Below are 12,414 nucleotides of genomic sequence, written 5' to 3'. Positions count from 1 at the left end.
CGTTAAAAAGAAGTACCTTATCGCCAATATTGAACTCGCGCTTGATGATTCTCTTGTCGTGCCAGCGCTTTGATTTTTCCTTGTAGATCCTTGCATTGTCATAGGCCAGCAGCCTAAATTCCTCTAGCTCATTCAGCTGTGTCATGCGTTTCTCGCGAGAGAGGTTAGGATCCAAATTCAAATCACAAATAGCCCACCAAGACTTACGCTCTAACTCAACAGGTAAATGACATGTCTTACCATAAATCAATCGGTACGGTGACATCCCGATTGGCGTTTTAAACGCAGTTCTATAAGCCCATAAGACATCAGCTAATTTGAGACTCCAGTCTTTCCGTGATTTAGAAACAACTTTAGCTAAGACTTCTTTCAATTCTCTGTTAGAAACCTCAACCTGACCACTAGTTTGGGGATGATACCCCAAACCTCTACGATGTTGGACACCGAATTTAGTCAATAAAGCACTAAGTTGTTTCTCTTTAAAATGCATTCCCCCATCGCTAATGACAACCCGAGGGACACCAAAACGAGGGAAAATAATCTTTTTAAACAATTTAATCACGGCCTTTGCATTGCAATGGGGAGTAGCAATAGCTTCTACCCACTTGGATACATAATCTACAGCTACGAGGATATATTTGTTACCTTGACTGCTCGGAAAAGGTCCTTGATAATCGATGCCCCAGACATCGAAAATCTCGACCTCAAGAATGCCTACCTGTGGCATCTCATGTCTCTTGGAAATATTCCTCGATCTTTGACAAGCATCGCATTCAGCAACAAAACTGCGACAATCTGCATGCAAAGTCGGCCAATAGAAACCAGATTGGAGTACCTTAGCTACGGTCCTGGACGGACCGTGATGACCACCATAAGCAGAGGAGTGGCAAGCCTCTAGGATATCCTTCACCTCCCACTGAGGTACGCATCTCCGGATGAGACCGTCTGCGCATTCCTTGAAAACATAAGGATCATCCCAAAAATACTATCTAGCATCATAGGCAAACCGCTTCTTCTGCTGCCATGAAAGCTCAGGTGGTATCCTACCCGTCACAGCAAAGTTAGCAAAATCAGCAAACCAAGGGGGTGGATAAGACCCTGAAGTAGTAATAGCTAAAAGACTCTCATCAGGAAAAGAATCATTAATAGGCAAAGAATCCTCCCTTTCTGTCAGCTGCAGACGAGATAAGTGGTCAGCTACCACATTCTCTGCTCCTTTCTTATCTTTGATCTCCAAATCAAACTCCTGTAAAAGGAGTATCCACCTCAAAAGCCTTGGCTTTGCATCTTTCTTAATAAAGAGAGTCTTCAACGCTGCATGGTCAGTGTAAACAATAACTTTAGAACCTAACAAATAAGACCGAAATTTGTCTAAAGCAAAAACAACAGCTAGAAACTCTTTCTCGGTGGTAAAATAGTTGACTTTAGCCTCATCCAGAGTTCGGCTCGCATAGTATATGGCATTCAAAGCTTTATTCTTTCGCTGTCCCAGGACTGCACCGATAGCATAATCGCTGGCATCACACATGATCTCAAATGGGAGGTCCCAATCAGGCGGCTGAATGATTGGCGCAGAAACTAGGGCCTCCTTTAACCTGTTAAAAGCGACATGGCACTCATCAGTAAATTCAAAGACAGCATCCTTAAGAAGCAATTGTGTAAGTGGTTTAGCAATTTTAGAAAAATCCTTAATGAAACGCCGGTAGAAACCAGCGTGACCTAGGAAACTCCTTACTCCTTTAACATTCACGGGAGGAGGTAATTGCTCAATCACCTGCACCTTTGCCTTGTCAACATGTATACCTTTATCAGAAATCAGATGCCCTAACACAACTCCTTCATTGACCATAAACCGACACTTTTCCCGATTTAAAACAAGATTAACATCTATACAACGCTGCATGACTTTATCAAGATTAGCTAAACAACGATCAAAGTCACTTTGCCATAAACGAGAAATCATCCATGAATACTTCCATAATATTCTCTATATAATCAGAAAAAATCCCCATCATGCACCTCTGAAAGGTAGCAGGGGCATTACACAATCCGAAAGGCATTCTACGATAAGCAAAAACACCCTGTAGACAGGTAAAAGTAGTCTTACTCTGATCGTCCGGATGAATAGGGATCTGAAAGAACCCTGAATATCCGTCTAGAAAACAGAAAAATTTGTTAGAAGCAAGTCTTTCAGTCATTTGGTCAACAAAAGGGAGGGGGAAATGGTCTTTCTTAGTGGCGGCATTTAACTGTCTATAATCAATGCACATTCGCCACCCTGTCACTACTCGAGTTGGTATTAATTCATTTTTATCGTTTTTAACCACGGTAGTCCCTCCTTTCTTTGCGACTACCTGAACTGGGCTAACCCACTTGGAGTTGCCAACTGTATAAATAATACCTGCATCTAGTAGTTTCATCACCTCGGCCATAACAACTTCCTGCATCTTTGGGTTCAACTTGCGTTGACCCTATCTATAAGGCTTGTGGCCTTCTTCCAACTCTATCCTGTGCATACAAACATCAGGGCTGATGCCCTTAATGTCATCCAAAGAGTAACCCAAAGCCTTTCCAATTACGTGGTTACCTATAGTGCAAGGAATTGAAAAACTACCCGGGTCCTTTAATTTAGGAGGCACATTAACTTGTGAAAGAACATTACATTCCTCTACAAACGCAACATTACCATTATCACGAAAATTTCTCTTACGATTCAAAATATCCTTCATAAATTTAGCGTAAGAGGGTACCTGGGTAATTAAATCAGTGAAAGGAACTGTTACCTCGAGATTCTGGACCATCTCCAGAAACTTACCAAACTTACGCTCCAGCTTGGTAGCCTTCAAACACTCCGGATACGGGACTGCAACACTGGCCGTAGGATCAGTAACCTTCGGCTTCCGTAGGTTTAAAACCCCCGTCAAATCATCAATGAGTGATGAATCGTGCAAACTGGTTGACGGATTTGCATCCTGCTCTGGAGATCCAGTCGATCGACTAGTATGGGTAGTCGATCGACCAAGTAAGCTGGGCGTGAACAGTTCCTGTCCAGAATTATCGTCATCAGGTATCTCACTCGATCGACTGAGGATGTTGGTCGATCGACTGGATGTGCTAGGTATGAATAGTTTCTGACCAGAAACTATTTTGTCTGACATTTCAGTCGATCGACTGGGAATGTCGGTCGATCGACCGGAATCGCTGGCATTCAGACTCGTTTTTGCATCAGAATTCAAACGAGCTTCTTCATCATTTCCCGAGTCTTCCTTTCGCTCGTCGGGGCTTTCATAAGAAAGGCCACTTCTGAGATTTATGGCATTGATCGTCTCAACCGGCCCTTCACATTTAATTGAAGAATTAGCGGCTTGCTTAGCCTCCATATTCTCCAATTGTTTCACAAAATTCTGTGAGGACTCAATCCCGGCTGCTTCCATATTCGCCACTTGAACCAAAAGGAGTTCGACCATCTCTCTTACCTCTCGACCTCATCTGAGTTTTGAATAGGAACTTCGACCTTCCCTTTGGAAGCTTCAAAAGTCTCGAGTTTCTCGAGACGGGTAGAAATGGAAGTTATAAGTGACACAACAGCAGTCATGTCTTCACTTTGCTTTCGTGACTTACCACGTGAACTTCCAAACTCAGCTTTATGGACTGCCATCTCCTCAATGGTGTTCCAACCTTTACTTTGACCGGTATTATTTTGGAACCTACCATTAGCAAAATGTGCATCCAAAATAACTTTGTAATCATCATATAAAGCATTGTAAAATAGATTGCAAAGATACCATTGCTGGAAACCATGATGGGGGACAGCTCGGACCAAACTTTTGAAACGTCCCCATGCTTCACAAAAATCTTCGTCGGCTCCTTGCTGAAAACTCGTGATTTTACTCTTCAAGGCATCAGTCTTCGAAGGCGGGAAGTACTTCTTGTAGAAGGCTAGTGCTAAAGATGTCCAATCAGTGACTCCAGCTGCTACTCTATCGAGGTAGCGATACCAATCTCGCGCCGAATCCTTCAAGGAGTATAAGAACATGAACCCCTTTACTTCATCTTGAGTTACCCCCTCCGGTATAGGTATTGAACAGCAATAGTCCGTGACAATTTCCATATGTTTCAAGGGGTCTTCATCTGGTAGACCCGCAAACTGATTCCGTTCCACTAAATCAATATAAGAGGAACGAAACTCGAATTTACCGGTAGAAGGGGTAGGTAACTGTTGCCCCTTTGGAAGGTGGTGCTCCTTTGGCTGAAAATTATCATATATCATAGCCATAACTTCCAAAATGAGAGTACTCAAGTCTTCCTCACAAAAACCTGTCCTCTAACTGTGCACAAGCAAAACTAGAAGCAAAGGTAAGCAACGGCCTCAAGGAACAAAAGTTCCCTGAGACAAGGAAAATAAACTAAAATAAAGCAAACAGAATTACACCGTCTCCCCGGCAACGGCGCCAAAATTTGATACCGTCGTTTAGTACCAAAATTAAATTTGTAATTCCAAACTAAAACTATAGCTAGTGATAGTAAGGGTCGAACCAGAGAGAGACAAGGTTGATTTTGTTTGCTATTTTTCAGTCTAAAAAGGTAACAATTAATTGGGAGTTGAAATTGATTGACTAACAGGCTAATTGATAAAATGAAGATTCTTAACAAGATGAAAAGAGGATCGGGAATTTCGGTTCACCATGGCACAAGACAAGTCAGTCAAGCAGCAGAGATCTTATAATACGGTCTCAGGGAGAATAAGCTAGTCTTTCGATCAAAGCTCAAATAACCTCACGGTCTAATAATTCCCTAGAATTTATCAAAGTTTTCACTCAAGAGAAATTCTAAATCTAGCGATAAATCAAATTACCAATCTTTCGACCTAGCAAAGAAATCCATCAAAAGATGACAAGACCAATACGGAAGAACTCATGCTACACAACTATCCTAATTTAATACCATGGCTCACCTTATTCCCAATCAAAAGAATTACCTATGCATAATCATGACTACACTAATTGCGAAATTAATAAATAAAGACAAATTCAACATGATTGATTCTAACTAGAACAAAGGAGAGAAATTTAATTACTGAAATTAATTGAAGAAAACAAGAATTAAATTTGTTGGAATATGTGTCCTCCGACAATAATGCGATCACGACTGTTGATCATGATGATCACATGTTTAAGTCTCATTAAAATGAATACAATTGGGAAGTAATATTGTTACTGTCAACTGGTCAACATATATCGGTAATGATTGGCTGACTAGAGTTTGACATTACTGTCGTATGACGGTGGTGATCAGTTGACCCCCTAGGTCATACCTAAAGGGCAACACTCTTAATTGATTATTTAATTAATCGTATAATGTTACGAGTTAATTAAATTACTTGAAAATTGACGGACGATTTTGGAAGTAAAATTTACGTATCACATTGAAATGTGATTAAATAAGATACGGTCTGAGTAATTAAATTGTATAATTACTCGGATGAAATAAATTGTTTAATGTAACAATTAAATTGAATGAATTGTTATAAATACAATCAGTTGTGATTTATAAATTGGTAAAATTTTTGGCATAAGTAATTATGAAATTACTAAGTCAATTTTTGTATGTGACGTATTTTTATTAATACGTCGATTTTTAATATGTTAAAAATACATAACAAATATATGTGACATGTGACATGTAACATATAGACAATTGACAAAAATAATATGGGATCCATATTATAGAGTGGGCCGAAAATAAGAAGGATTTAAGCAAATTATAAGTTGTTTGTAATTAGTGGAAAACACAATGATTAAAAGCAAACCTAGCCATGCAAGCCTATTGTTCCTTGTGAAGAACAATTTCTCCATGCATTGGCTCCCCTATTGCCCTCCTCTTACACGGTTTTGGGGAAGCAAAAATGATCATTGTTTTTCTTATAATTTTACCTAATAATATACAAATGTAGTGTATTATTATTCATTCCATTCCAACATCAAAAATATAGAGATTTCTAGTGAGATAAAATCCTCTCTTCCTCTCTCATAAAAACCGAAATATATAAGAGTTTTATATTTTATTTTGGTTCAATTTTCTACCTTGATTAATATTATAACTAGTATTTGTAATATTAATTATATTAAGAGGAGCCTTGGGTATAATACATAGGGAGAGATCTTACACTTAGATCTTTGTTCTTCCATTGGAAAAGCTCAAGAACAAGAAGAGAAAGGTGATCTCTCTTGTGCCCTAATAGCCGAAATCTACTATGTAAGGACATGATTTCTCCTCTATTTATATTATTGTTTGCATGCATAAGATCCGTTTTAATTTTATGACAAATTAGTTTAGACATATATGAGTATGTTAACATGTATATGAATCTATATTTCCTTCAATCGGTATCATGAGCCACGGTTGTTTGCATGCAAATTGGTTAAAAGTTTTTCCGAGTTATATGAATAACAAATAAAACTTGTAAAAATTTGTGTTATTATGATATATCACGAAATTATTACATGCATGTTAATATTTCTGGTCCTAAAATGTTTTAGGATATTTTGGTTAATTTTTCGGATTTTTATTGTTCATAATTTACTATAATGACATTTAAATGTGATTTTATGAGTAAAAATGTCATTTTTGGTCTAAAAATAGCTATACTTCGAATTTTCACTTGGTTTTTGGATATGTTGTCACATATATTATTTTGAGATAACCTGTAAATTTTCATAATTTTTGGACTTGTTATGCTCGAAAAATGATTTTTTCATTATTAAATACGGATTTAAGAGAAAAATAGGTTAATATGAGTTAAATTTCGAATCTGGTCATAGAAAATTAATATGTTGTCACATGAAATTTTACAAGATGTGTGTAAAATAATTGGCTATAAAGAAGTCTTTTAGCATGATTTATGAATTTTTGAAGAAAAATAGCATAAATAGTGACATTATTAGTGAAAAATTAATAAAACATAATCTATGACTTAGGAAAAACGTCTAATGTTGCATTTTATTATATTTTTCAGATCTAAAATTGAAAAGTTAATGAAAATGATTTTCCATATTTTTATGATTATTTTAATTAAAAATCAATAAACCGCAACATTGTTTTTCCGGAAAAATTTCGAAATTTTTAACCTAAGATTTTGAACATTATGAGTGTCATGGAATTTTTCCAGAATGTTCATAAATTTAAATTTCAAATTTTGAATTTATTTGAATTTTTGTGATTTATTTGAAGTCTAATAGCTTATTTTTGTAATTTTGGTCCATTTATGAACAATTTTGTAAATAAAAGTTAATTATGGTCAAATTATTAGTGAAGACTATATTTTGAGTCCTAAGAGGTTAGGGTAATTAACTTATGCATAAATATGAGTTTATGTATTTTTGTGATTATAAAATGTTGAAATCACGCAAATCCGTAAAAACCGAGTAATATACGATATTGGCTAATTAAAAGGCGATTTAGCATAAAATTGAGCATGTTCATACATATTATAATGCTGCATTTTTCTTTATGATTGTCATAATTTTAATTTATGTAATTTTTGAATTATGTAATTTTACTTAGTCTGGCCTTAGTTTTAATTGGTATTTCCCGAAATGTATGGGAATATCGATTCGGTTGTAATTTTTATTGTGATCTCGTATCACCGTTTTGTAATTTAATAAATTTATTTTATTTTAGTTACAAATGTATAATAGGAAATTATGTAATTTATTATGTAATTTTATTCATTCCGGAGTTCCCAAAGACGGATTTCTTCAAGAATGGCGATACATAAAGACGGTGTTACCTCGAGATGCGTGCCACAACCGAAGTTCAAGAGACCAATGGAGTTGGTTTCCGAATATGTAATAGATTAATAGTTTTTCTATTTTAGGAAAGGTCATACTAGGATTTATTTATCTTTATGCTTGCATTTATTTTATGTCACATGCATCGCTAAATCGCCATAACTAAACATGCATTGTCATTTTATCGAGTTTATCGACCGTGTCAATTAGAATTATCGTAGTTCACCGCTTTAGTTCACTTAAAACGTGATAGATGATAAATTGACATGACCTCTCGCTAAAACAAAACAATTGAGACATAGCCTTACCAAATAGTAGAAACCATGAAAACCTATTTCGCGAGGGAGTGCACTCGGCCCTACCGGGGTACAAACCTTGTTACGTAGGGGAAGTGGGTGATGAGTGTTAATCCACCGAGTTCATGTTAATGAGGGTTTCATCGGTCATACCGTGCCCAAGTTGATGTGGATTTGGATAATGGACACATTTATTCGAAATTTGGATTGAGCTCAACGGAAGTATTCGCGACCGTAGTTGCATGTGTTCCGGGCTATAGATAATTATTAGAGTAATTTTATCGACCAAGAGTTCTAAAAGTAGAATCGATTAAAATGTTAATCCACCGAGTTATATTGATAAAGGTTTCATCGGCCATACCGTGCCTAAGTCGATATGAATTTGGGTCTTGGAATCATTTATCTAGTTGGGTAGAGGTCACTAGAAAAATGCATAAAACTTGTTTAAATCATACATTTTTACGAGTATAATTAAAACGACAAATGTTTTACTCCTTATATTTTGTTTTGTAGACCACTTCTTATTCATAACAAATGGCAACACCAACTCCTAATGCTACACCACTCGCTACTTCATCTTGGCTCCGATCCTTTATGGATCGATGTAAACTTGAAAAGAATGGGTCAAATTTCTCCGAGTGGGATGCCCAACTCAAATTAGCCGCCGAGGGTGACGACAAGCTTCGTTACCTTACCGAGGCCTCTCCACCCGAGCCCTCCACTAGGTCCACCGCGGCCACTAGGGAAGCCTATGAGGCTTACCAAAAGGAGTCCGCCGCAATGAAAAATGTCTTAATATTTGCGATGGAGGCGGAACTCCAAAGGAGAGCCTTCAAAATGGGCAATGCTAATGAGATTTACTCCAAACTTGTGACCATGTTTTCACAAACTCCGCGGATCGTCCAATATGAGGCGGCCGCGGCATTCTTTGATCTCGACTTCAAAGAGGGCCAAAAGGTTAGCCCTCATGTGCTCAAACTCATGGAGCTTGTCGAGACCTTGAAGATTCAAAAGGTTGAAATCCCCAAAGAACTCATCGTAGATAGGATTCTACACTCCTTGTCTAAGGTCAAGGCATATGTGCAATTCCGGGTGAATTTCAATATGCAAGACAAGGATGTGTCTCTTGAGGAGTTGCACAAGTTACTTGTGCAAGCCGAGAGGGACATGGGGTTAAATGTGAACCCTCCCAAGGATGTGCTTAACATAAGCACAAAGAGTAAGGGGAAGTTCAAGAAGAATGGGAGAAAGGGCAAGAAGCAAGCTCCCACATTCACCAAAGCTAAGTCTTGTGAAGCTAGCACCTCCAAAGTCAAGAAGGGTCCTCTTGATAAGTGCCATTATTGTAATGGCATGGGGCATTGGAAAAGAAATTGTTCCAAATACCTTGGTGATATCAAAGCTGGAAAGATCACTCCAGTAGGTAAATGACTAACCTTCTTTTATGTTTCTAAAATCAACTATGGTATTATGATGCAAAGTTGTGATAATGTATCTTCCCTTTTTATTGTAAATAGGGCCTCCACTAAGCAAAGACAAGGGAAAAGAAAAACAAGCATAAGAAACCATGGAGAAGCTAAGGATAGCTTTTATGGAGCTTTGTTTTTCATTGTCTTATTTTAAGTAATGTTTTGAATTTTTAGAACTTTAAGTTTCCGTGTTCGACATGGAAAGGTATTTTGGATAATGGTTTGTATTTTGGATGATAGTGACTTGGTTTGCAACCCAAGTCACCCGTTTTATCATTTATCCTTTATGTTCTAAAATTTCATCTTTAAATGCTTGCGTTTTGAAACATAAGATTATTCACTTAAAAGTGATCCAATAGACAATTATAATGACGGGTTTCATTATATGTCCACATGCTTAAGGCTTGTGTATGATCATTTATAAAGTGATTTTGAGTCTATGAACTCTCTTAAAGGTATGTCAATCACCAAGTACACATATAAAATCAATTACTATTAGTCTGTCTATGAGGTAGTTCTCCTTATAATTCAACATCATTAATTTGTGTCTCATATGCTATCTTTGAATGATTAGTGTATTTATTCTAAAGATAGAGTGGGAGAAAAATGAGGAACACGACACACAAGACAAGATTAAAATTGTGTACTTGTGTAAATGAAGATCTACGCAAGAGAAAATGATTTGAATGAAGGTATATTTATTTACATAGTATGCCGAATAGATGAGATCTATGGTCTCATGTTAATTCTATATGACTAAAGAGACCAAGTGTAGTGATCATAAGAGATTATTCTCAAGATAACTACACGAGGAGACTAAAAGAAAGTTTTGGAAGAAAAATGACTAATGTATAGTCTTAACAAGTTTTTGACTAAGTTTATGAAACATTTGACCAATAGTTTCAATCATGAGTTTTACTTAAGAGCCTAAATGAATCAAAGTAACATACTAGTTATGATCAAAATCAAGTTGCAAAAATTGATATTCCGATATCTTCTATAGCCAACGTTTTAACCATACAAATGTCATTGCTTAACCTCCCTATGAAATGGTTAAATCTCCTTCCAAAAGGGTATTTGCGAGGGACGTATTCTAGATATTATTTATATTTGAATAATGACATTGTTACACATCATTATGACATGAGTGTGTTGGAGATTCAAAATCTTTTTCCGTAAGGTTGAGATAAGACCACTTCAAAATAGGCATTTTGAAATGATATGATGGGAACATATATGGTTTTATCCTAGTAACTTGGCAAAGCAATTAATATTCTTGACAAATTTCGATTGAGAAGTCAATTTCGAAATTTGTTGAATTGAGTGGGAGTTAGGAAATTCTCATATGAAGAACTTGGAATTTAGTGGGAGCTATCATCCTTGAATGTATAAAACTCATTACTCATTAAAGAATGACGAGCCAATGCCTTCTTTCATAAAGAAGCTTTTGAGTTTTCAATTCTGGATAAAAATGGACAATGATGAATCCAATTACATCATGGGATGTTGGATGAGTATTAAAGAGATACACATCGTATCAACATATACATAGGTTATTCATATGAATGAAAATGGTATTACCATTAGCAGTCATGGTAATTCATTGAACCTGAGAACGGTTGATCTCATGATTATTAGTGACTAATGTTTCCGCCATTAGAATAATCATGTACATGTCCAATAATGAATCATATGCATAAGAGCATGATGAATGATTTGTGAGCCATAATAGAAACGTCATGAATTCTCGAGTAGAATCCGATGAGCGATTTCAGTGATTGACGGAATGTTCCATTGTGTGTTAAGAGGTTGCACATATTGTAGAAAATCCGAGCACATATGAGGATTTATGAGAATCCCAAATATTTCAAGCCTAGAAAGAGAAATGAGAAGTTTTGGATAGATGCTTGGTTAAATAAGAGGTTATTCAAGATAATCTATCCTAGTTAAGCTGGGACTTATGAGAAGTACTAAGCTAATAATCTTGCCAACTATTACAAGATTCTACAAAACATATACCTAGTGCATTATGTGTGGATGGAATACTTGATCGGTACAAGTTGTATTATTCATCGCAAATTCGTTCGTTATGAGATGATCGATAAGAAAGTTCTTTCAAGTTAAAGAACCAAAACCAAGGTCGAGAACCTTGATGTGTACTTGGTAAAATTCATGGTATGAGAACATGAATGTGAAGGAAATTGCTAGTGTAAGAAGTTTGAACACATGGACACATGACATGTTAAACTTCTATTGCAATCAATAAGTGTTTACACTTATGATAAACATCACAAGGTTGTAATATGATATTGACTACCCGAGTGTGATGTCGACATTTGTCGTTTGAGTTATTATTAACTCACTTTGTACATTGTTATATCCAAACGGGTTGTAAAGACAATTGAACCCCGTTAAAGTGAACATGGATTAAACATTGTTTTTGCCCATAGTTACTTGTATGAGGTGACGTCTCGAAGTGACTAGAGTGTGATGCGATTGATGGCAAGTTCAAGTGCCATAGAGTCATGTGAGATGACTAGTCGATCACATAGGCAGACTGTTAGGAACATTTTGTCGGGCCTTATGACCGCTTATAGAGTTCTGGCAAATTTATATAGCCTGGTCGTGGCGAGAGCTACTATAGTATTCGAATGAGTCGATTCTTTTGAGTAAAGACTATTCGCCTAAGATGGCACAGTTTCAGATTAACTTTGATTTGTGTTACTACGACCTTCGTAAATGGGGTCAAATGGGCATATTTTGGGTTATGATGGCTGTGGCTAGTCGAAGGGAATGAGTCCGATAGGAATTGTCCACCCCTAGTCAGGGTTATAACAATATCTCAGGGCCACTCGAGGA

The 12,414-nt window shown here is 36.7% G+C and overlaps 1 non-coding gene across 1 annotated transcript; it reads left to right on the top strand.

The window, feature by feature from the left end:
* The first annotated feature begins 3,794 nt into the window (after positions 1-3,794).
* On the top strand, positions 3,795-3,903 carry LOC141645136 (small nucleolar RNA R71). The gene has a single exon (XR_012544723.1). It is a non-coding gene; the product is annotated as a small nucleolar RNA R71 (small nucleolar RNA).
* The last annotated feature ends 8,511 nt before the right edge of the window (positions 3,904-12,414 follow it).

Source organism: Silene latifolia, chromosome 2 (assembly GCF_048544455.1).
Source record: "Silene latifolia isolate original U9 population chromosome 2, ASM4854445v1, whole genome shotgun sequence".
NCBI classification, from domain to species: domain Eukaryota; kingdom Viridiplantae; phylum Streptophyta; class Magnoliopsida; order Caryophyllales; family Caryophyllaceae; genus Silene; species Silene latifolia.
Note: the sequence above shows the minus strand (reverse complement) of the source record. Positions and strands in the feature narration are given on the sequence as shown.